Genomic DNA, 22,355 nt, shown 5'->3' on the forward strand with positions numbered 1-22,355 from the left:
CAGCTCTTACCATGGCTGGGCTGCGGCCCCCAAGCTGCAGCTGGGTCCAGGTAAGAGCCATGCATGGGCAGCTGTGGGGAGCCACAGACCCGAGGCCCATGGGGTGGGGACACAGTCTGGGGGCTGCTCTTGACCCTTCCACCTGGGCAGGTGGAAGATCCGTGGCTCCCAGCTTGTCGCTCTGACTTGGCCGGGGGCAGGGCCTCAGGCAGAAGAGGAGGGGTGGGGGCTGAGAGCCCCACTGCTGCATAGGTTCTGCCACCCTTGGCGTATTGTGCTTTGTTTTAGCTTCTTGAGAGCAGCCAGATGTTTCAGGAACAGGCAGAATGCACCTGCTGTGCTGATGAATAGGCCAGGTACATCCAGGTAAAATGCACTTGCAGAACTTCTAAATATTGCAGCTACATTCTAGCAGAATACAGCTGCTTAGCTGTTGGATGTTTCAAGAAGATCAAGGGAGGGTGAAGTTTTTGTGCTGATGAATAGCCCAGATATATCCAGGTGGAACTGACCTGTTGCGTTGTCAATGATTTCAAGTGCATCCAGGTTGTAATAATAATTAATAACAACAATATCTGGCTCTGTTATAGCTCTTTTCATCAGTGGAGCTCAAAGTGCTTTACCACAGAAATCAATATCACTATCACAGTTTTACAGATGGGAAAAATGAGGCACAGAGAGAGGAAATGACTTGCCCAAGGTCACACAGCAAGCCAGTTGCAGACTTGGGACTAGAACCCAGGTCCCTGAAGCCTAATCCAGTGCTCTAATCACTAAGCAACACTACCTGTTGAACTGCTGGATCTTTCACATTCATGCAGAAAGTTCACATCTACTTTGTGAAACGCACCTTCTGAATGGTTGACTGTTCTAGATACATCCGCACCGAAAGCACCTGCTCTGCAGCTGAATGTGCCAAGTACATCTTAATGATGTAATTGATTTAAATGTTAATGCAGCCTGGCAGCTCAGGAGGTGCGATGAAGGAGGAGCAGCATGCTTAATAGACGATAGGTGTATTTCCAGGATAGTTGGCAGTCAAGCTGAGTGATCTAATTGTTCTTTAAATTGGTTGAACTTCTTATTTTTGAAAATCTTATGGTCACTTGTAGGATAAAACATTTCTATTTTTTTTAAATTGTTTCTGGTTCTCTCGAGTTTGCAACAGAAACAGAATCATTTAATTAATGAAAACTGCAATTAAAATCTTTTGTAACTTATTTGATTCCCTGAATTTGGGAAATGTTTTTGGATTACCCTTGGTTTTGACTGATCATTTAAAAACATGCCATGCTGAGAACCAAATAACTTATTAAGGGGACTTTGATTAGCTAATTAAAGTGCTTGTCAGCCCTTCAATAACAGTGGTTGGTGACTAATAGTTTTGATCAGAGCTGATTTACTTTCTTTGGTCTAAGGCAAAAATTTCTCTTAGCCACTTGTTTAGAACCATTAGGATATAGTCTCTGGGGAAAGCTACCCCAGTAGACAAATGCTGAGTTGCATGAGGACATGGGTTTTGTGTTTTAGTGTGAAATGAGAGAGAAACGAATGTACATATAATGGAATGCAGTGGAATACCAGTGTTATCATCACTGGTGAGTGAGATAGGGGCCCTAATTCTGACACTTTGGGTGGGATAAACAAGGGGAGCTTAGGCTGAGTGTACCAGTGCCTAAGTTTAGGCACCCTGCTGCCAAGTGGAGTTCACAGTCCTGAGTTGGGCACCCTGGCTCCTTACGCAGTACATGGGGAGACTTAGGTGTCTGAAAAAGGAAGTGACAGATGCCAGCAAGCTGTGTGTGGAACCACTTTAGCTAGCCAGTAGGAAATGCTGAGGGGAGGGTTATAGCCTAAGCCCCACTCCTCAAAGGGAGTTAGGAGCCTAACGTAGGGCTGAAGCTGTGGCTTTGACATGACCTGCTCAGTGTCAGGACTGAGGTGGCTGTGTAGGTGCCCACCAGTGCAAACATAGGTGCTTAAATATTTCTGATGCCTACAGGGATAGGCTGCAGCTGAGTAGGGGTTTGGGGGGATCTTAACTTTGGACTTAGACATCTAAAGTGGCTAAGTCCCCCTTGTGACCCCCAACCCTAGAACTTCACATTAACTAACTCGCCCTCCTAACACTCCCCAAATGTAGGTAAATATCATTGCTGCCATTTGAAGGTGAGGAAAGTTGCATCACAGAGTTGTCAGGGCCCAGTTTTTCAGAAGTAGCTGTCACTTTTGGATGGCCAGTACCTCTTTGTAGTTCTATACCTAAAAATCGAGGAACCCAAAATTTAGAGGCTAATTCTGAAAACATGGTCCTAAGGGAATGCCTACTCTGCAGTTGGAAGCAAGCCTCCCTGGTGGTGGGGTAGAAAGATTTGCACTAGTGGTGCTCAAGCTGGCATGTTAGAAATAGTTGTGCAGATGTCGTGGCTCCAGCAGAGACTCGGGCTAGCCACCTGAGCTCAAACCCACCTAAATCCCTGAATCTGAGCTTGGGTGGCTAGCCCATGTCTCTGCCAGAGCCATAACATCTGCACAGCTGTTTTTTGCGTGCTAGTTTGAACCTTGATAGCACGAGTCTGTCTAACCACGTTAGGGGGCTTGCTCTTACCTGCAAGGTAGATGTACCATAACTGATTTGCCCACAATCAAACAGCAAGTCAGTGGCACACTTTGGTTTAGGAGGAGTTCCTAATTTTGAGTCTGCTGCTCAATCCCTCAGAACACTCTGCTTTTCGTACAGGTCTTTGTCTATCTGTCTATCCAGTATTTTTAGTGTACACACCATCATGATATGTGTAACAGAGTTGGTCAAAAATTGCACATTTAAAAAATATGAAAAGCAAGGACAATTTTTTTTGCAAACATTCTTGCCAAAAGTTCCCCTTGGTTTTTGGTCTGCTCTAATCTGTAACTCCCCTAAGTGAGTTTCTGAATATACACTTTAACAAATATAATGAAAATGCATTTTTAAGACAACAAATGACTTTAGTTCATGTTACTCAGACTCAGTTTGTACATGGATTTTTGTAAACATATTTTTGCTGGTAAAAGTGAATGGATCATAAAAGAAAAGAGAAAATCTGAACCTGAGAGCAAAGATGTGGACAGTGGATTCTTCTCAGACAAATCTACGCTCAATATTAGAAGTTGTCTTGTGGTGATGTAAATGTAACAGACAGTATTTATTTAACACTGTTGCTGCAGTTATCAAATATCTTACTGATCAACAGTAGGCTGCTTTATATATTTTCTCATGCTGCTTGGCTTCTATTGTCAAACATAAATCTCAGTTGAAGTAGTATCCAGGACAGATGTTCAACTTCACAGTTTTGCCAGGGTTTCATTAATCTTCTGGATACTGGAGGCAGTTCTTTCTCTGCCTTTTTTCAGCAAAATGACATCTTAAGCCCATCCATGCTGCATAAACAATCATCTTCTTCTAATCAAATAGTGAGACTCTCCTTTGAACTTGTTGCAACAAACACAATTGAACTGTGTTCCACAGAGAACACCACAGTCACGTGTCATCTGCGTTTGTGTAGCTATAACTATCATTGTGCTAAACTGTTTTTGTATCAGTACATTGTGGGAAAATGTGGACAGCTATCCCATAGTGCCCATTCACAAAGAGCAGCATCAGAGGCCCATGAAGCAATGAACTCTGGGATGTCCTACTGCAGGATACCTGAAAGAAAGGAGGACTGGCCACATCATCTTCAGATACATGGTATGGGGTCCTGCCCGCACTGCAGCCCCCCGCCCCACCCAAAACACCCAGTGTGCTAAGACATTTACAGAAGGATGACCATGTGACAATCTAAGTTGCTAACAAGGGTGAAATATGGTTAGCTGCCATGGTAACCATACATTATCCATGTTGTGCATCGACACAGACCAGCTTTAGAACCAATCATGTCACTGATTAGTTCCTAACTGTTGAAAAATATAATGCAGACAAGAATTGCATCCGAAGAAGTGGGTATTCACCCACGAAAGCGCATGCTGCAAAACGTCTGTTAGTCTATAAGGTGCCACAGGATTCTTTGCTGCTTCTACAGAACCAGACTAACACGGCTACCCCTCTGATACAATGCAGACAACGTCTCTGGTAGAGGTATTTCTATATTCACATGCACCATCAAACCTTTCCTCCAATCAGCTGTGCTTTCTGTTCTCTGTGTAGCCTGTAGATCACAAATAAATGCACATTCAGTCTCTCAGATGTAATGTAAACAGAGGCTCATAACTATTCAGTGTCAGACTCAAAAATGTTTAGAGTTGGGCTCAAGCTTCAGGGTTGAGATCTGGATTGAACTTTCCCAGAGAGAGCTATAGTTTGGTTCTGAATTTCTCTAGTGATGGTGTGGGGGTTGGGGAGAGCAGATTCTTCTCCAGGAGTTTGGTTCAAGCTAGCTAGTCCTTAATAAACTGGCATATTAAGCCCATCCATGGTACATAGGCAATTATTTTCTAGTCAATCAGTGAAACTCTCCTCTGACCTTGTTGCAACAAACAATGGAGCACAACAGAGTCATGTAAAATCAACCACATGGTTCAATTTATAGTACAGAAATATTAGAAGAATCCTGTTTCTGCACATTCACATGTGGGGATTTGGTTTTATTAGATATACATTCATTGTGGTGACAAATTAAAAAAAAAGTTACAGATGAAACAGTACAGAAAATGAGGGGAAGCCAACACACAGTCAGAAAAAAGCACATGCTTTCTTTCAGGCATCCTATTACAATACCTTCATAGAAACGATCATGATGTCTCAAACTCAGCAATATGAATTCCCCACAAAGTAGGAAAAAAAATAAGCCAGGAAAGAAAGAACTCTAGTTTTCACAAGGACATCTTGGGCCCAATTCGGCTCCTGTTGACTCCAATGGGGACAGGATCGAGTCCCATGAAATAAAGTTAGCCAAACACAGAAAGAAAAATTATGAGAAACAAGGGAATGGCTATATGGTTAGTCTGTAACATGAATATTTTTGCAGCATGAAAGCCCCTTTAAATACACCACAACAGCACAGAATGCAGAACAAAGTGTCCCTCTCCTGTGTTGTTGCTCTTTGGGAGCTATAGTACATTTCTGTGAACAGCAAAAATGCAGTTCAGGGTCTTACCCTTTGGGAAATGTCACAGCGAATGCTTTGCACAAAAAGCAAGGACTGGTCTATTAAGATCACATTAAATGGCTCACAAATTTCCCATTTTCGCAGAAATTGACAAAGTTTGCCTGTTGATTTATTATTCATATACGGAGAGATGCTTCCTCGAGAAGAGCGTAAATACAATTTCCACAGCCCAATCAGCCTCTCAGGCTTTCTGATGAAGTGATAAGCACAATAGAATTCAGAGGGATTAAGGGATGAGGTGGAAAATGAAAGCTGAGTTGTGTTTCTGTAAGTTGTCTTGCGTGAAGCAGCTGCAGGGAGATAAAGAAAGCCAAATAATGTGAAAATATCTGCATAAGACCCCTTCTAATAGAAAACCGGGACTCCATCAAAACCCTGCTTCTGGAATGGATGACTCAGACTCTCAGTAACACAGAGTTAGAAGACTAATCCTGTTACAAGGAATTCTTCCACTTATATTTATCTGGAGGATATGGCCACTGCATACTGGGAAGAATACAAACATGGGGGGAGGGATAGCTCAGTGGTTTGAGCATTAGCCTGCTAAACCCAGGGTTGTGAATTCAATCTGTGAGGGGGCCATTTGGGGATTGGTCCTGCTTTGAGCAGGGGGTTGGACTAGATGACCTCCTGAGGTCCCTTCCAACCCTGATATTCTATGATCCTTTCCAGATTAGAATGTTTATTTACTGACCCTTCTGGAATGTTTGGCACTTAAGGTTTTATAGTTATTAACTCTCCACCGTTACCATATCTCTTGACTGAGAATAATTTAGCAGGTCTCCAAGGACAGTATGGACAGGTAGGTAGGAGTAAAGGATTAGGAGTTAGGATCGCTTGCTCCTGTCTCTGGCTCTACTGCTTACTCACTGTATGACCTTGGCCAAGTCAGTTATCTATGTTTCTGTTTACCCATCTGTAAAGTGTGCTTAACATTTAGGAATACCTTAATGGGCTGTGTGAGACTAAACACAAAGCAGCGCTTTGTGATCTTCAGATGAAAAGCTGTCTATATAGCTGTAAAGTATTATTATTCTTTAGATTGGCTTGCAGTGGCACATCACGTGGAATCATCAGATGAAACTGTAAGTATAATTGTATCTAGGCTATGATTTGTCAGTTATTGCTTCATGTGGATTTATGGGCAAGATCTGGAACATTTTGTAGAATTCGTATTCTAAGAGGCATATGCAGAAAGGCATCTACTTAAAGTACTAAATCAATAATATCTATACACGTTATTCAGAGCCCACAGCTGGAAAATTAAGGCATTTTAAAGAATTGCTTTGTATTAAGGTCTGCCAGGCTCCTCAAATGAAGTCCAAAAAATCCCAGCAAGTTTTCTCCTTTCTTAACTAAAGTAGTCACTATATGTCATAGTTACAGCACAGTGATATTCAAAATACTGTAGTTGTTTCATATCCTAATTTAGAGGACCACTGAAGTATCCTGCATGAAACTTGGAGTGAGGAGCACAAGTTGCAGGAGGGAAGAGTTTGGGGGTGGTACCAGGAAGTCAGTCTGTGTACACATGGCTTGATGTCTATCTGCAGTTGCATCATCTCTGTAATTACTTCTCTTAATAAAAAGCCAGTTTTAGAGACATGGAGTCCTCCCATGTTATTACTCAGCCCATGGACCATGAAACCTCAGCTAGGAAAGTAATGGTTAGTTGCCCCCCATGCTGTAGAATGCCAAGAGCGCTGTCACAGACTGGCTAGCCGTATAACACAAGTTTGGGCTCAGCCTAGCCTGTGATTTAACAGGACTGGAATGGGTTACCTAGGGAGGTGGTGGAATCCCCTTCCTTAGAGGTTTTTAAGATCAGGCTTGACAAAGCCCTGGCTGGGATGATTTAGTTGTGGACTGGTCCTTTGAGCAGGAGGTTGGACTAGATGACCTCCTGAGGTTCTTCCAACCCTGATATTTTATAATTCTATGAGTTACTCCTCAGCCTTGCCCATGATCTAGTCACTGAGGGGCAATTAATGATCCCAGCTGTTTAACTGGAGTGACTAACCCTGTTGTAGAGGATGACTTACACAGAGTTGAACTCAGATAAGGAGAGACCCAGGAGAGAGGAACAAGGAGGGGCCACTTGCTGGGTAAGGGCTGGGGAAGTCAGGCTGGAAGTAACCCATAAGGAGCAGCTTAGGAGGCTGGGGAAGTCCTGAGGTAAGGCTTGTAAATGATGGGGATATACTCTGAGGTAAACTGCCAGAATCTCTGCAGATGGGAGGCAGTGGGGGATCCTGCTGAGGAAGCAGCAGTCTAGGAGGAACTCTGCAGGTCCCAGGAGTAGAGGTAAAGCAGAAGACTTTAGAGTGGCTTGAGAGAGGCAGAAGAAGTTATTAATTTAGAGGTTTATTTTGGAATGACAAATGGACCATTTGTTACTCCAGAAGGGGTTTGAACTTTTATGTGACTTGGTTGGAGGGCCAGGCTACAGAAGACCTAGAGAGAGAGCCAAGGAAGTGGTCAAAAGGGGATACAAGAGGCAGATTCCTGCAATGCCACTTCCAGGCATGAAGGGATGCTACAAGTAGTAAGTGTATTATCTTACAAGCCTTTGCTACTCACAAAAGTTACTAGGAATTCAGTTTGGCTGACATACCACAGGATTGGGCCCTCATTTGAAAGGCAGTCGTCCCTTTGCTGTGATGATGACCTCAACGCTGCGGAATTCGTTCCTCTTTGAAATCCATTTTAGTGCATCTCTGCCCACACTTAAAAAAGCACCGAACGCCTGTCAAGCCAAAAATGCATAATCCAGTGGGATGACTCGGCATATAGCATTTAAAAATACAATAAAATCTTATCACCTGCACAGTGCCCGTAGCAGTGGTAGAGAGAAGGTGAATTAGACATACAGATTTTTGTGTTATTAACAGAGTTTACTATTGCCATCATTTTACAGACGTGCACAAAAGGATTAAGTAACATAGGCCCCAATCCTGCTTCTCGCACATGCAGGTTCTGCCTGAGTGAAGCAGTGTGAAGGATTTAGGCCATGATTGGGATTAGTGTAACCATTTAGAATTGCTGCCTGGCTGTCTCACTGGTCACTGTGGTCCAGATCCACAGTTTCCTAAATACCTCTGTGGATCTGGGCATATTTGTTTTTCTTTCATTAGTGATCAGTATTACAAAGAAAACGGACTGTTCAATCTCAATCTATTATTATTATTAAGATTTTGATTAGTGAACAGGGCAAATTGCCTCTTAAATGAGGTAGATTTAGTCACTACCAATCAGAGGTGCAGTCCTGACAATTCTGTTTTGGGGGTCAATTCACTGAAGTTAATGGCAAAATCACCATTGAGTCCAATGGGAGTTTGACCAGACCATCGATTTTTACTCACTCCCTTAGTGAAGTCGCTAGGAGTGATATCTGACAAGGGGCTGATGAGAAACTGGCCCCCATCCCCTGAGGTGCTAAGCACCTGAACTCCATTAACTTCCACAACAGCTGTGGGTGCCCAGCTCCTCTCAGGAAGTGTTCAGCATCTTTCAGGACTGGACTCTATAGAAGGACTTTTCCATTTGGTCCCAGAAGAATTAATAGAAACTGACAAGGCAATTTTTGTTTTCAAACAGGCACAATTCCTAACAGGGAAAAGTCAAGGACCCCACCTCCCTGGCAGTCCAGTCAGACCAATTAAAATGATTATTATCCATTTTTTTTGTCTGTGATGCATCAACCTGTGTCACTGTTCTCTAAAGTGCTACCACTTTTCAAATGAATTCCTGACTGTTTCTGATGCACACCGTGCCATTCGTTTCTTTAGTTGAATGAAGAGTTTAAGAGATCTCCAAGACATCTTAATAAGAACCAGCTCAATGATGAAAAACATTTGCTGAAAGGTACATCAATATTGCTGCACTTGAGTAGAAATAGAGATAGATGTAGGCTGGTGATTGTGTCCACGGAAAGCAATGTTTCTGCAGCTTATAAACTAAGAGTATGCTTAAAAGAACCATGTCAGGTATTTTTCACTTTTACCCTCCAGTGTCTGGAAAACTTTCCTAAAGGCTTGGAAATAGTATGTGGTGGGGGGTGGGGGGGGCAAGGGGAGGATGAGGGGGCAAACATCAAAAAGTCCAGATTAGAAACTGGGGGTGTACTGAATGTAGCATTTGCTATGACCAGGTTATACTTTCATGTAGTATCTATACTCACTCCATGCTAGAGTTAAGTACGTGATTTTTCATTTTGGAAGAAACTGAAAAATGAGGGGAAAAATGTGGTTCACTTGAAGCCAAAATTGATTTTTTTTAAACATTTCATTAGATCAAATGATCAAAATTCTTTTTCAATCAACCAACATATTTTGCATTGACTCAGATAGAATTTTGTTTAGTTTTGAGTCAACTGAAATGTTTTGATTTTATTATTGAATTTTATTTTTTGCTTTTCATTTTGATTGTCATTTTTAGATGTTGTTTGTCCCTTTGTTTTTATTGGCCAAATTTCAAAACAGAACACTATTTTGAAACAAAAGGCAAAATGAAATGTTTCAAAATGGTAACAATGAAGCATTTTGACTTCTTTATTTTTGTCATAACTATTTGTCAAAGTCGACCCAAATTCATGACTTGTTTTGGAGCCCTGAAAAATGCATGTTTTGGGGGTAAAAATACTGTTTGCCAAAAAAAATTCACCCACCTCCACTGGGTATGTGTTTAAGTGAGACATTTTTGACCTAGTGATTCCCCTACATTAGACTACTTGCTGGCTGTCTATGGAAAGCTGGCTGTTCATTGTGTGCTCATTTTCTTCTTTATTTCCAGTTGCCTTCAATGTTATGATACATAGTTTAGCAACTGAGCAGGTGCATGTGTGGGCTAGAGTTTACTTCATTGTCCTTCTCCAGTGCCTAAAGAACCCAGCTCCGATAGAAAACAGCTGGAGACCCAGAATTCAGTCATTGGGGATTTTCAGCAAGGATTGCACAGGGTCAACCTCCCCACAATTAAGTCCAAAAGAACAAAAGGAATTAATTCTTAAATATCAACTTTATAAAATCTTATGATAAAGAAACATAAATAATTTTACAATGCAACATGGTACTTTATAAGCCATGTACATTATTTATGTATAACTGTGAAGATAAAGCAGCAAAGAATCCTGTGGCACCTTATAGACTAACAGACGTTTTGCAGCATGAGCTTTCGTGGGTGAATACCCACTTCGTCAGATGCAAGTAGCTGGACATTTCCACTACTTGCATCCGACGAAGTGGGTATTCACCCACGAAAGCTCATGCTGCAAAACGTCTGTTAGTCTATAAGGTGCCACAGGATTCTTTGCTGCTTTTACAGATCCAGACTAACACGGCTACCCCTCTGATACTGTGAAGATAAAGAAAACAAATTAAATCGAAACAGGCCAGTCTGTAGAGAAATACAGTGAGAAAAATCTCAGTTTCCAAAAGCTTAGGTTTAGTTTACCTGAATCTCAGTTAGAGTCTTTAATCACGAAATCTCTACAGTCTGCTGAGTCAAAAGCAACATCTTCCCTTCATTTGCTTGTAGAAATTTTCAGCTGGAATCCATGCAGACTCTTTCTCCTCCTCTGCTGAAATCTTGGTTAGCTAGTCAGCTAACCAATCACTCAGTTAAATACATAGCTTAGAAAAAAACTGTTACAAAAACAAAACAAAACAGAATTGCAAAATAAATTACTTTCCCCATTATCACGTTAAAATAAAAGTTGGTGAATCATACTAGTTGAGACAATTTAACTAAAACAGATTAGCTAAAATCAAACAACATTCAAAGTATACAATTAAAATAAAAGAAATTAGTTTTCCCTTCCAGTTTCCCCTTTCTGTAATTAACACTGCTAGGGCTTCCCAGTTGGAGGGTTAACAATATCACTAACCTGCTGAAAAATGCTTCAAATTAGGGGAAATTGGCCTGCTTTCTGTGCCTGGGCTCAGATTCTCCCAGTCCACACAAGACACACGGTTAGGGCCCTACCAAATTCAGGGTCCATTTTGGTCATTTTCATGGCTGGGTTTTTTTAAATTAGTCAATTTCATGATTTCAGATGTTTACATCTGAAATTTCAGGGTGTTGTAATTATGGGGGTCCCAACCCAAAAGGTGGTCAGAGTGTGGGGGTTGCAAGACTATTGTAGGGTGGTTGTGAGATTGCTACCTTTTCTTCTGCCCTGCTGCTGGCAGGGGCACTGCCTTCACAGCTGGGTAGTCACAGAGGAAGGCTGCTGGCTGGGTGCCTGGCAGCTCTAAAACCAGCAGCACCACCACCAGCAGTGCAGAAGTGACCATTGCAGGGTATGGGGGGTGGTTACCATATGTTCCGTTTTCCAGCAGTGTCCTGCTGGAATTGGGAGCTGACAGCTCCAGCTGCAGCCTCTTCCATATGGGGAAGTGACAAGCTCCAGCCACAGCCTCCCCGGGTGAGGAGGTAACAACTGGAGCCACAGAGCTTCCTACAGGTCAGGGGGGAGATAGCTCAGTGGTTTGAGCATTAGCATGCTAAACCCAGAGTTGTCAGTTCAATCCTTGAGGGAGGGGGCCACTTGGGGATTGGTTCTGCTTTGGACTAGATAACCTCCTAAGGTCCCTTCCAACCCTAATATTCCATGAGATGGGCCTGACCCACCCTGGGAATGCCACTGCAGGGGAAGAGGAAATCTTGTCACTCCCCATCCCCAGCTGGGACTGGTAGCTGGAGCCCTGAACAGGGTACAAGCTCACAGCTGTGTGCCAGATTTCACAGTCCCTGATGCATTTTTTTCCACAGCCATGAATTTGGTAGGGCCCTACACATGGCCTTTTGTAAAGCAGCTGCCCTGACTGCTTGCCTTCAGGGAGTCAGAGTCCAGCAACAGGGAACCTACTGAGCATACCCAGAACTACCAGAAACTTCAGAGTGGAGAGCTAAGTGTGCATCTGCCTCAGAAGATGGAGACCATGAAATAAAAATCAGCTTTAAAAACTAAAAATAACAGAACCCCAGACACAGCTCATTCCTATCCACCCCCTAGCAGATCTCTTAAAGAGATATTTCCCTACTGGGCACATGGCACATGCCCATTAGTTGTATGGTGATGGTCAGTGCTCTTTCTGCTGTGGCTAAGTGCAGAAAACACCCCCAAATCTGGATGCTTATCTGATCTTACATACAAAAGAACTTCTTGCATTTAAAAACTGGGATGGATCTAATGGTGAGGAAAAGGGCCCCTCTTATAATATTCTGGAGAATTCTGCTTCTGATGCTTGCCAAAATTAAATATTGCAAAGGTGTGTAAAAAATGGAAAATAATGGAGGAGAGGGGGGGAGTTAACCCAAACAATTTCCCAAACTCAAACCAAAGCTTTTAAAACAGTGGGAAGATTCCTGTTTTATCAAACATGGTTTGCTCTGGCCTTGTATATTGTTGAGTTTTAAAATTTCACAGTGGCAAAATATATATATGTATATATTTTTTGCGGGTGGGGGGGAGAGAAAGAATTTTAAGGATTTGATTCTTCTCTTGCTTACAGCAGTATACATCAGTACTTCTTTCACTGGAGTAAGTGAAGTTATATCACTGCAACACTACTATAAGTGAGAGGAGAATGAAACCCTATAAATCCAGAAGAAACTCACCAATTAGATAACTTTTAGGTGGGTCAGAACTGAGATTTAAAACATGATGATATCCCTTTAAAACAACTGAAACTTCAATAAACATGGAAAGTTCAATAAATAAAAGTAAACCCTCTGTCAAAACAGCCATAACCACTGGATGATATCTAAATGCCAAGAAATCAGCTCCCTGGCAAGAAAAGGGGAAGGCTTACCAGTCACTTCCACATGAATGACACCGGCTCCCTGGAGTGATCAGTGCAGACTGTACTAGTCATTGATCTTTGCAATTTACACTCAGCTGGTCTGCTGTGTTTCTGTGTCTGACTGACAGTTGTTCATATGAGACTTGGGTTTTACAGGACTGATAGTTCTTCTCACAAGGTCTAGTTTGCAAACAAGATTGTAACCTGCTCTCTTGATTTAGATTTTTATTGCTAGACAGGGCCAAAAGGTCAACAGTTTTTTATTGTCAGTGGGACATGAAACTGCTGCCTTCCCTATTGGCTTCTGATGTTCCCCTACTTATGTTCCAAAATCTTTCTCCTTTGGGGTTAACTAGAAAGTCTAATAATTTCCCATTTTAAAAGGAAAGTGTTGGGATATTTTGAACATTGAAAAAAGCTTCAAACCAGCTTCCAGATTTTATGCTTGCGATTTTGTGAGCACAATTAAATATGGGCATAATTTTGTGGGTGCACATATTTGCAGGTGTAGCATACTTAAATATATCGATTTACATTTTTAAAACAACACACAATTGCGAAGGCACCCAGACCTTATTAAACTCACAATCCAGGTCAGAATAACCACCCTTAAATATGGCATAATAAAATATTTACTAATCCATAAACTAAAGCAAGAGATTATACCCTGTTCCACTCATCTCAGAAGCCCGTTGCCTCAAACCCCTAAAGCAGTGATTCTCAAATTTTTTTTTTCTGCGGAGGACTTGAAAATTGCTGAGGGTCTCGGCTGGCCACTTAATAATCTTTCCAAATGTTGTTTGTACCATTAGCTAACTATTGTAAAGCACTTTGGATAAAAGCGCTATATACCCCCCCCCCTTAATAATAATTAAGGGTTTTTTTTTGTTCTTCTAATAAAAGCACACAACTCATATTTTAATATCAGTAGTGTTATCTTTCTAATGCAATGGATGTGTCCTCTCTCCTCCACTGCAGCAGCCTCCAAGGTGGAGTGGGGAAGGAGGGGGGTCTTTCCCTCTCTCCTCCACTGCAGGAGCCCCCAAGCTGGGGCTGGGAAAGAGGAGGGGTCTGTCCCCCACCGCAGCAGCCACAGAGCTAAGCCTGGGAAGGAGGGCTGTCTCTCCCTGGCAGCTGCAGCCCTGGTGCTGGGGAAAGTCGCCTCTTTCTCTGGCTGCCTCAGCCCTGCACGTCCCAAATTGCCCCCACCCTCTCTTCTCACCCCACTGCCCCCTCCCACCTATCCTCTATCCTCCCAAGGCCACCACCTCACCTTATGTATGTGTCTTCTCCAGGGTCCAGGCACCTAATTAGTGGAGCCACGGACCACAGTTTGAGAACCTCTGCCCTAAAGCTTTATAACTCTTTCAATTTGCCCTGAAATGTGCGATGTGCGCTGGAGACAAATACAGGTACATTAATGATTTAACTACCTGATTTGTGAGCACACTCAGGAAGTGAGATGTAGAGATAATGTCACTTGCATGCATCTTCATTTGCTGCTGCAAAATGGGAGTCTTTCTCAACAGCAGTCCCTTTACATTCCTTTGGTTAAATTACGTGACTAATAAATAAGTGATGCATTTATAGGATGCATCATGCTGCTAAAACTAAGGTATTAGGAATTAATTGAATATATATTAGGATTTTGTATGATTGCCTATCACTGCTGACTCTAAGGGTTTGTCTGCACTTTAAATGCTACATTGGCACAGCTGCAGCGCTGAAGAGCTTCAGTGAAGACACTATCTGTGCCAATGGGAGGGGTTCTCCCATCAGAGCAGATAATCCACCTCCCTGAGAGACGGTAGCTAGGTCGATATAGCGCTGTCTATGCCAGTGATTAGGTTGGAGTAACCTAATCACTCACTCGGGCGTGAGTTTTCATACCCCTGAGCAACATAGTTGGGCTGACCTATCTTCTTACTGTAGTCCAGGCCTGGGAGCTTTCACTATAATTGTAAACATAGGACTAGATTCACAAAGGAACTTAGGCATGGTGATGCTGAGCATCAGTCCACCTAGAGAAACTCAGGGATTCACAAAGCCTGAGTGAGGCATTCAGGCTTCCTATACAATGAATGGAGGGAGCTAGGCATCTCAGAATGGGATTCACAAAAGCCAGCATGCTAGGTAGCTCCCCACCTAAACTAGCTGATGTGAGATGTTGAGGAGAGGGGTGTGTCTTAAATCCTGCCCCTCTCATGGAGTTTGGCACCTAAATCTGGGTTGCAGGGCGTCCCCTCCTTCTGCATGGGAGTCTCAGCTGCAAACCCTGCCTTGGAGTTAGGCATTCCATCTCCTCCCACCCCCAGCTTCTTGCAAAAATGGCGTAAATGCCTATCTGGCCTTGATTCTTGCATCGCACTGGGGCATAGGCAACCAGATTCACAGAGGGGAGCTGTAGGGCGTATGTGCAAAGGCAGAAACATAGGCACCTAGGGAACTTTTACTGCAAAAACTTAGGTGCTGAGTGAGTTAGGGGTTTACAGTGTTCAGCAGCCACTAAGGCCTGGTCTACACTAGGATCTTAAATCGAATTTAGCAGCGTTAATTCGAACTAATCGCTCAACCGTCCACACCAGGAAGCCATTTAATTCGAACTAGGGGGCTCCTTAGTTCGAATTTGGTACTCCACCCCGACAGGTGGAGTAACGCTAAATTCGCACTTGCTAGCTCGAATTAGGCTAGGTGTGGATGCAAATCGAACTTAGTAGCTCCGGGAGCTATCCCACAGTGCACCACTCTGTTGACGCTCTGGACAGCAGTCGGAGCTTGGATTCTCTGACCAGCCACACAGGAAATGACCCGGGAAAATTTGAATTCATTTTCCTGTCTGGGCACTTTGAATCTGACGTCCTGGCTGGACATCGGGGCGAGCTCCGCAGCACCTGCAACGATGCAGAGCTCTCCAGCAGAGGAGTCAGCCCAATGCAAGAATAGAAAGAGATCCCCAGCATGGACAGACCGGGAAGTCCAGGATCTGATCGCTGTGTGGGGCGAGGAGTCTGTGCTGTCGGAGCTGCGCTCCAACAAGCGTAATGCAAAGACCTTCGAGAAGGTCTCCCAAGCCATGACACAGAAAGGATACAGCCGGGATGCGATGCAGTGCCGCGTGAAAGTCAAGGACCTGAGGCAAGGCTATCGAAAAGTCAGAGCGGCAAACGGACGCTCCGGAGCACAGCCCCAGACATGCCGCTTCTACGAGGCACTGCATGCCATTCTCGGTGGGTCTGCCACCACTGTCCCACCACTGACCGTGGACTCAGTGGATGGCATAGTGAGCCAGGACAGTTCCTACTCGATGTTCGCCGATGGGCAAGACGACGAAGGGTCCGTGGAGGAAGGCGCAGGCGACAGCGAACACAATGCCGCTTTCCCTGACAGCCAGGATCTGTTCCTCACCCTCACAGAGATCCCCTACCAACCCTCACCGGCCGTGAACCCGGACTCAGAGTCAGGGGAAGGATCAGGCGGTAAGTCGTATAAACAAGAAAATATTTATTTGCTCGAAAACATGTATACCAAAAATATAAATTCTATCTATAAATACTATATCTAAAACTTTTTAAAGGGAAACTAAACGAACAGTAGGTCTAGACATATTGGGATGGAACAATAGTCCTCCATGGACAATTCCACAAATGCTTCAAACAGTTCCTCAAATACCCTCCGCAGGAGGTTTCGAGGAAGAGGTGCCCTATTTGGTCCTCCGGTGAAGCTCACTCTTCCACGCCACGACATCCTCAGATACAGGGGAACCATCGCCTCTACCAGCATGGCCGCGTAGGGTCCCGGTCGGTGAAGTGCTTCCCTTAACATCCTTTCTTTCTGCACTCGAGAGACACGCCTCAGGGTAATCTCGTTACTGAAGTGCTGCATCTAATTAGGGCAATTAGCGAATAGTTACTGTTCTTAATGGTTTACTTATACTTTGCATAACAAAGCCCCGCGCTTAGCAGCCACGTGCTGTAGGCCACACAGGAAAAGCATACATTGATCTTTCCCCTGCAGTGTCGGGAGTGGCTGCAAAAGGGTCATAGTATCTGATTTCCAGATTGCCGTTAGCACGACGGCACAGCTATCCGTTAACTGATAAGCATAATGTACTGTAAGGCTTACCAGGACTCTCTGCTAGAGGGATTCTGCTCTCTCTCCCGACTTCTCCGCTCTCCTGTGCAATGGCGCAGCCAATCAGAGCGTAGGCCAAAATGTTGTGCTTCTCTGGAGACCACGTGACACTTGTTGTCCGGTACGGTCTTCTTCATGGAAATTGACTAGACGGTGTTCACTGTTCGCGAAAATGTATCTGTACAAGGAAATCACTAACTTTCCCCATCACACAGCTTCGGGTCCTTCCCGGACTGCCCAGGCATCCCCCTCGCAGAGACTGGCAATGATTAGACGGCGAAAGAAGAAGACTAGGGACGACATGTTCGCTGAACTGATGGTCTGCTCCCGAGCAGAGGCTGCAGAGCAGAAACACTGGAGGGAGACCCTATGTGAGCAGCATCGCACACTCATGGAACGTGAGGATAGGTGGCGGCAGGAAGACCAGCAGACCACCCAAACGCTACTTGGTCTCATGAAGGAACAAACGGACACGCTTCGTCGCCTTGTTGATGTCCTGCAGGACCACAGGCTGGAGGACAGGGCCCCCCTGCAGTGTCTCTGCAATCGCCCTCACCAGCCAAGAAGTCCTGGCCCCCCCTCACCCAAAAGTACAAGACGGAGGGGTGGTAGAGGACGTGAGAACTGTCACTGAACCAGAGCAGAGCGGCCGTGTACCCCGCACTTCTCACGTTAGAAATTTGTAGAAGTGCTTCCCTTATAGGCTCAGCCAGTCCCAAATCCAAGGTTCATCCGCCACCTGTTTATTAGATTAATAAAAGCTGTTTGCTGTTAATCACTGTTTCCGTCATGTCTTTCCTGTCAGAGGATTTTTCGGTGTATGGGGTGGACAGGGGTTTCATACTTGCACGGTATAGCCTACAGTACCAGGGTACAGACTTGGGGAAAGGATCAACTGCGGGGCACACACACACTGCAGTCAGTAGGCACCAGGGTCATTCTGTGTTGTGTATGCTGCCCCTGTTCATTTCGTAATGTGTATAATTGTCCAGGGTCCTAGCGCCTGTCACGCCATTACTGTGAAGGCAGGCTGCCCTTACGATGCACTTGCAACGGATCCACGAGCCTATCCGCTGCCCTGAGCCCCAACCAGAGCCCTCATCCACGGACAGTCACCCTTCTCCCACACCCATCACCCCTTCCCACGCAGAAACCCGCAGCCCACTGCCGTCATCCAAACCCCTATGCAAAGAAGGCACCACTCGCCCCTTCCTGCAAACCCTCCCCTTCATGCAGAACCACTGTCATCCGTCCCCCACCCCAGAGACCTATGTAGGAGCAGGAGGATGTCAGTCCTCTATGGAGGAAGCGGTCTGTACGTCAGTGCACACCGTGCCCAGCACAGTATGCGTCCATGTCTCAACACCAGAACAGAAATGCAAAGTAAAAGAAAGATTTATTAATAATGAGTGTAACAATTACTTTGCTTAAAAACGTGCTTTGGAAGTGGGGGAAACTTGGAGAACAAGGCATGTAGCCGCAGATCCAAATCGACACAAACTGACACAGGCCCAGGGTCAGTTTCTCTTGAAAGCAAGTGGAGAGTCATAGGTTACCCTGATCTCCGAGGAAACTTGCTTTCAAAGCCTCCCGGATACAGAGCGCTTCCCGCTGGGATATTCTCTCGGCACGGGTGTCTGGCTGAGCGTAAACTGCAGCCAGGCGATTTGCCTCAACCTCCCATCCGGACAAAAAGGCCTCGCCCTTGCTCTCACACAGATTGTGCAGCACACAGCAAGCAGCAATAACTACGGGGATATTCTTTTCGCTGATGTCCGAGCGAGTGAGTAAGCTCCGCCATCTCCCCTTGAGACGTCCGAAAGCACACTCCACCACCATTCTGCACTTGCTTAGCCGGTAGTTGAAGAGTTCCTTCTCACTGTCCAGGGCGCCTGTATAGGGCTTCATGAGCCAGGGCATTAGCGGGTAGGCTGGGTCCCCGAGGATCACTGTAGGCATCTGCACATCCCCAACCGTTATTTTGTGGTCCGGGAAGAAAGTACCTGCCTGGAGGAGTCTAAAGAGACCAGAGCTCCTGAACACACGCGCGTCATGAACCTTGCCCGCCCACCCGACGTTGATGTTGGTAAAACGTCCCCTATGGTCCACTAGTCCTTGCAGCACCATGGAAAAGTAGCCCTTTCGGTTAATGTACTCGCTGGCCTGGTGGGCCGGTGCCAGGATAGGGATGTGAGTCCCATCTATAGCCCCACCGCAGTTTGGGAATCCCATCGCGGCGAAGCCGTCTATGATGACCTGAACGTTTCCCAGGTTCACTACCTTTGAGAGCAGTTGCTCAACGATTGCGTGGGCTACTTGCATCACAGCAACCCCCACGGTAGATTTGCCCACGCCAAAGTGGTTCGCTACTGACCGGTAGCTGTCTGGCGTGGCAAGTTTCCAGAGGGCTATGGCCACTCGCTTCTGCACACTCAGGGCTGCTCGCATCCGGGTGTCCTGGCGCTTCAGGGCAGGGGCCAGCAAGTCACAGAGTTCAAGGAAAGTGCCCTTACGCATCCTGAAGTTTCGCAGCCACTCTGTGTCATCCCAGACCTGCAGCACTATGCGGTCCCACCAGTCCGTGCTTGTTTCCCGGGCCCAGAATCGCCGTTCCACACCATGAACTTGACCCATTGCCACCATGATCTCCACTGCCCGGCGTACCCTGCTTTGTGAGAGGTCTGCGCCACTCTCCTCACCGCGCTGCCGGAGCCTCCTCGCCCGATTTCTCAGTAGCTGACTGTTGCACAGGTGGACGATAAGGTGCGAGGAGTTGACAACGGCCATAAGTGCAGCGATGATCGCAGCGGGCTCCATGCTCGCAGTGCTGTGGCGTCCGCGCTGTAACCGACCAGAAAAGTGCGCGAACAGATTTCCCGCCGGCGCTTTCAGGGAGGGAGGGCGTTTGTGAGTGACGGTTGAATGATGACAGTTACCCAAAACCACCCTCGACACATTTTTCCCCCAGCAGGCATTGCGAGCTCTACCCAGCATTCCAATGGGCAGCGGGGAGTGTGGGAACTGTGGGATAGCTTCCCACAGTGCACCGCTTCCAAAGTCGACGCTGGCCCCGTGAATGTGGACTCAGAAATTCGAATTAGTGTATTTAGTATGGATACACAAATTCGACTTCATAAGGTCGAATCCACAAATTCGAACTAAGTTGATTCGAAATAGTCTTGTAGTGTAGACAAGGCCTAAGTGGGGGGCTTGTGCATCCCAATGGGGCCTGGTTCTGGGATTTAAGTGCCTAAGTATCTCTGAACCTCTCCTTAGTGCTTTATAATGCATAACAGAATTAGTGGTCAAGATTTTTTTTTTAAGTACCTAAAGCTAGGATCCTAAATATAGATTTAGGATCTTAAATAAGTGGACTGATTTTCAAAAGTGCCAACCCACCCCCCCCCAATTTGCACTGAAACCAGTGCTGAGCAATTTTGAAAATCAAGCAACCTATTTATGTGCCTATCCCATTGAGCTAGGCACTGTACACCAATACAACAAAAATAGCAGCCCATGTCCCCGAATAACTTGCAACCAAAGTTTATGATGAGACAAGAAGATCATTCCCACGAACAGGAAGGCGGTGTGTAAGGTAACTGAAACAGTCATTATTAGTATAATCTTAACAGGCACAATGTGTGGGCTCAGCTGACGGTGGGGCAGGGAGGAGTTGTGATAAGGAAACAGGTTTCATTTACACTCGTCAGTTGACTTAGTATGAGCAGTAAGCAAAAATACCTACATATACATACACCCCCATGCCCCCAAGGGTATATACACACAATGTGGGCTTGGTTTACACACTATGGATATATGTTATATGTGTGTTTGTGCATGTGTGTATATGTCGGGTATGTATGAAATTAGAAAAACTGCCTTAATGTGTTTACCTGCAGATTTTTTCCTTCTGGAAAGATTCTGATGTGAAGTAGTTAGTGAAATGCAACCTGTATCGTCAGATCCTGCAGCACAACATTTTATGGTTTATGATCTATGTAGCAAATATCTATACAATATTGGCACATTAAAATGTCACCTGCTGACTGAAGGCTTTACATTTCCATACAGTGTTACTATAAACCAAATCACACAATTTAAATTTATGAAGCTAAATTCTGCACTGACCTATGCTCCATGTAACCACATTGAAGCTAATATGTCCAATTCGTCCCTGGTACAGTTTGCCTTTGCCTGAAGCCTATGTAGTTGCATCAGGGATATATTTGACCCAGTGAGATAGCAGAGGGTGTAGGTCAACATATGACAGGGCACATACGATTATTGAAAACATATGTCTACTTGGCAAATTAAGTATCACTTAAAAAAAAAATCAGGGCCTGATCCTGTAGCCTTTGCTCCCAGAAGAATGGTCAAGGATTTCTAAGGGGACTGCTCCCATGAGTATGGGCAGCAGGATCAGTGTATTATGTATTGATTATATGTATTTTTCCTACAGTACACTTGAAATTAAGAAGAGTGGATCAGTGTTGCCTCGCATACTCTGAAAAGAGTTCTACTTGCCATAAGGTCTGGTTACACTGCAGTTGGACACTTGTGGCTGGCCTGAGCCAGCTGACTTGGGATAAGGGGCTGTTTAATGGCTGTGTAGATGTTCTGGCTTGTGGTGCAGCCTGAGCTCTGGGACCCTCCCACCTTGCAGGGTCTTATAGCCTGATCCCGGAAGCCTATACAATAACTAAACAGCCCCGCAGCCTGAGCCCAAGTCAGCTGGCACTGGCCACCTGTGGGTGTTTGATTGCATTGTAGACATACTCAAAGATGCTAAAGACCAAATCATGGTTCCATAGATTTCAGTGGGCCTAGGATGTGGTTCTTAGACAACTGAGCAGTCTAGGAAATGATTTGTAATAGACAGTAAAATATGCATGCCCATGTCCCAATGGCTCTGGGTATCTTACCAAAAAGAAATTGAAAGTACAGTTGACAATAAGTAGGAGGCCTGATTTCCATTTTACTATTTATCTGCCACAATTTACATTCCTTTCTATTAGCTTCACTAGGGTTGGGTTTCCATTTTCAGGAGGATATCTGTTTGGCTTGAATAACCTCTTGTGCCTTTGCCATTTACTGTTTCTTGCATACCTGCTTGTGTTCAGGTGCACATACCTTCTGTGACTCTTCCACCCTATCTTAAAATAGCCTGTAATGTCCTCATTGCTGACTTTTTGACCAGCTTCCTCATAATCTGAAATCCCCCTTTCCTGAAGTTTAGGGTCTCCATCAGTTTTGCCCACAATAGCTCTCCCAAAGA

General features: G+C 44.9%; 1 long non-coding RNA gene across 1 annotated transcript; it reads right to left on the minus strand.

The window, feature by feature from the left end:
* Window positions 1-5,249: 5,249 nt before the first annotated feature.
* On the minus strand, window positions 5,250-10,762 carry LOC123370117. The gene is made up of 3 exons (XR_006579284.1): window positions 10,596-10,762; window positions 7,759-7,890; window positions 5,250-5,434 (listed from the first exon to the last, which is right to left on the minus strand). It is a non-coding gene; the product is annotated as an uncharacterized LOC123370117 (long non-coding RNA).
* Window positions 10,763-22,355: the final 11,593 nt, after the last annotated feature.

This window comes from Mauremys mutica, chromosome 4 (genome assembly GCF_020497125.1).
Source record: "Mauremys mutica isolate MM-2020 ecotype Southern chromosome 4, ASM2049712v1, whole genome shotgun sequence".
Classification (NCBI taxonomy): domain Eukaryota; kingdom Metazoa; phylum Chordata; order Testudines; family Geoemydidae; genus Mauremys; species Mauremys mutica.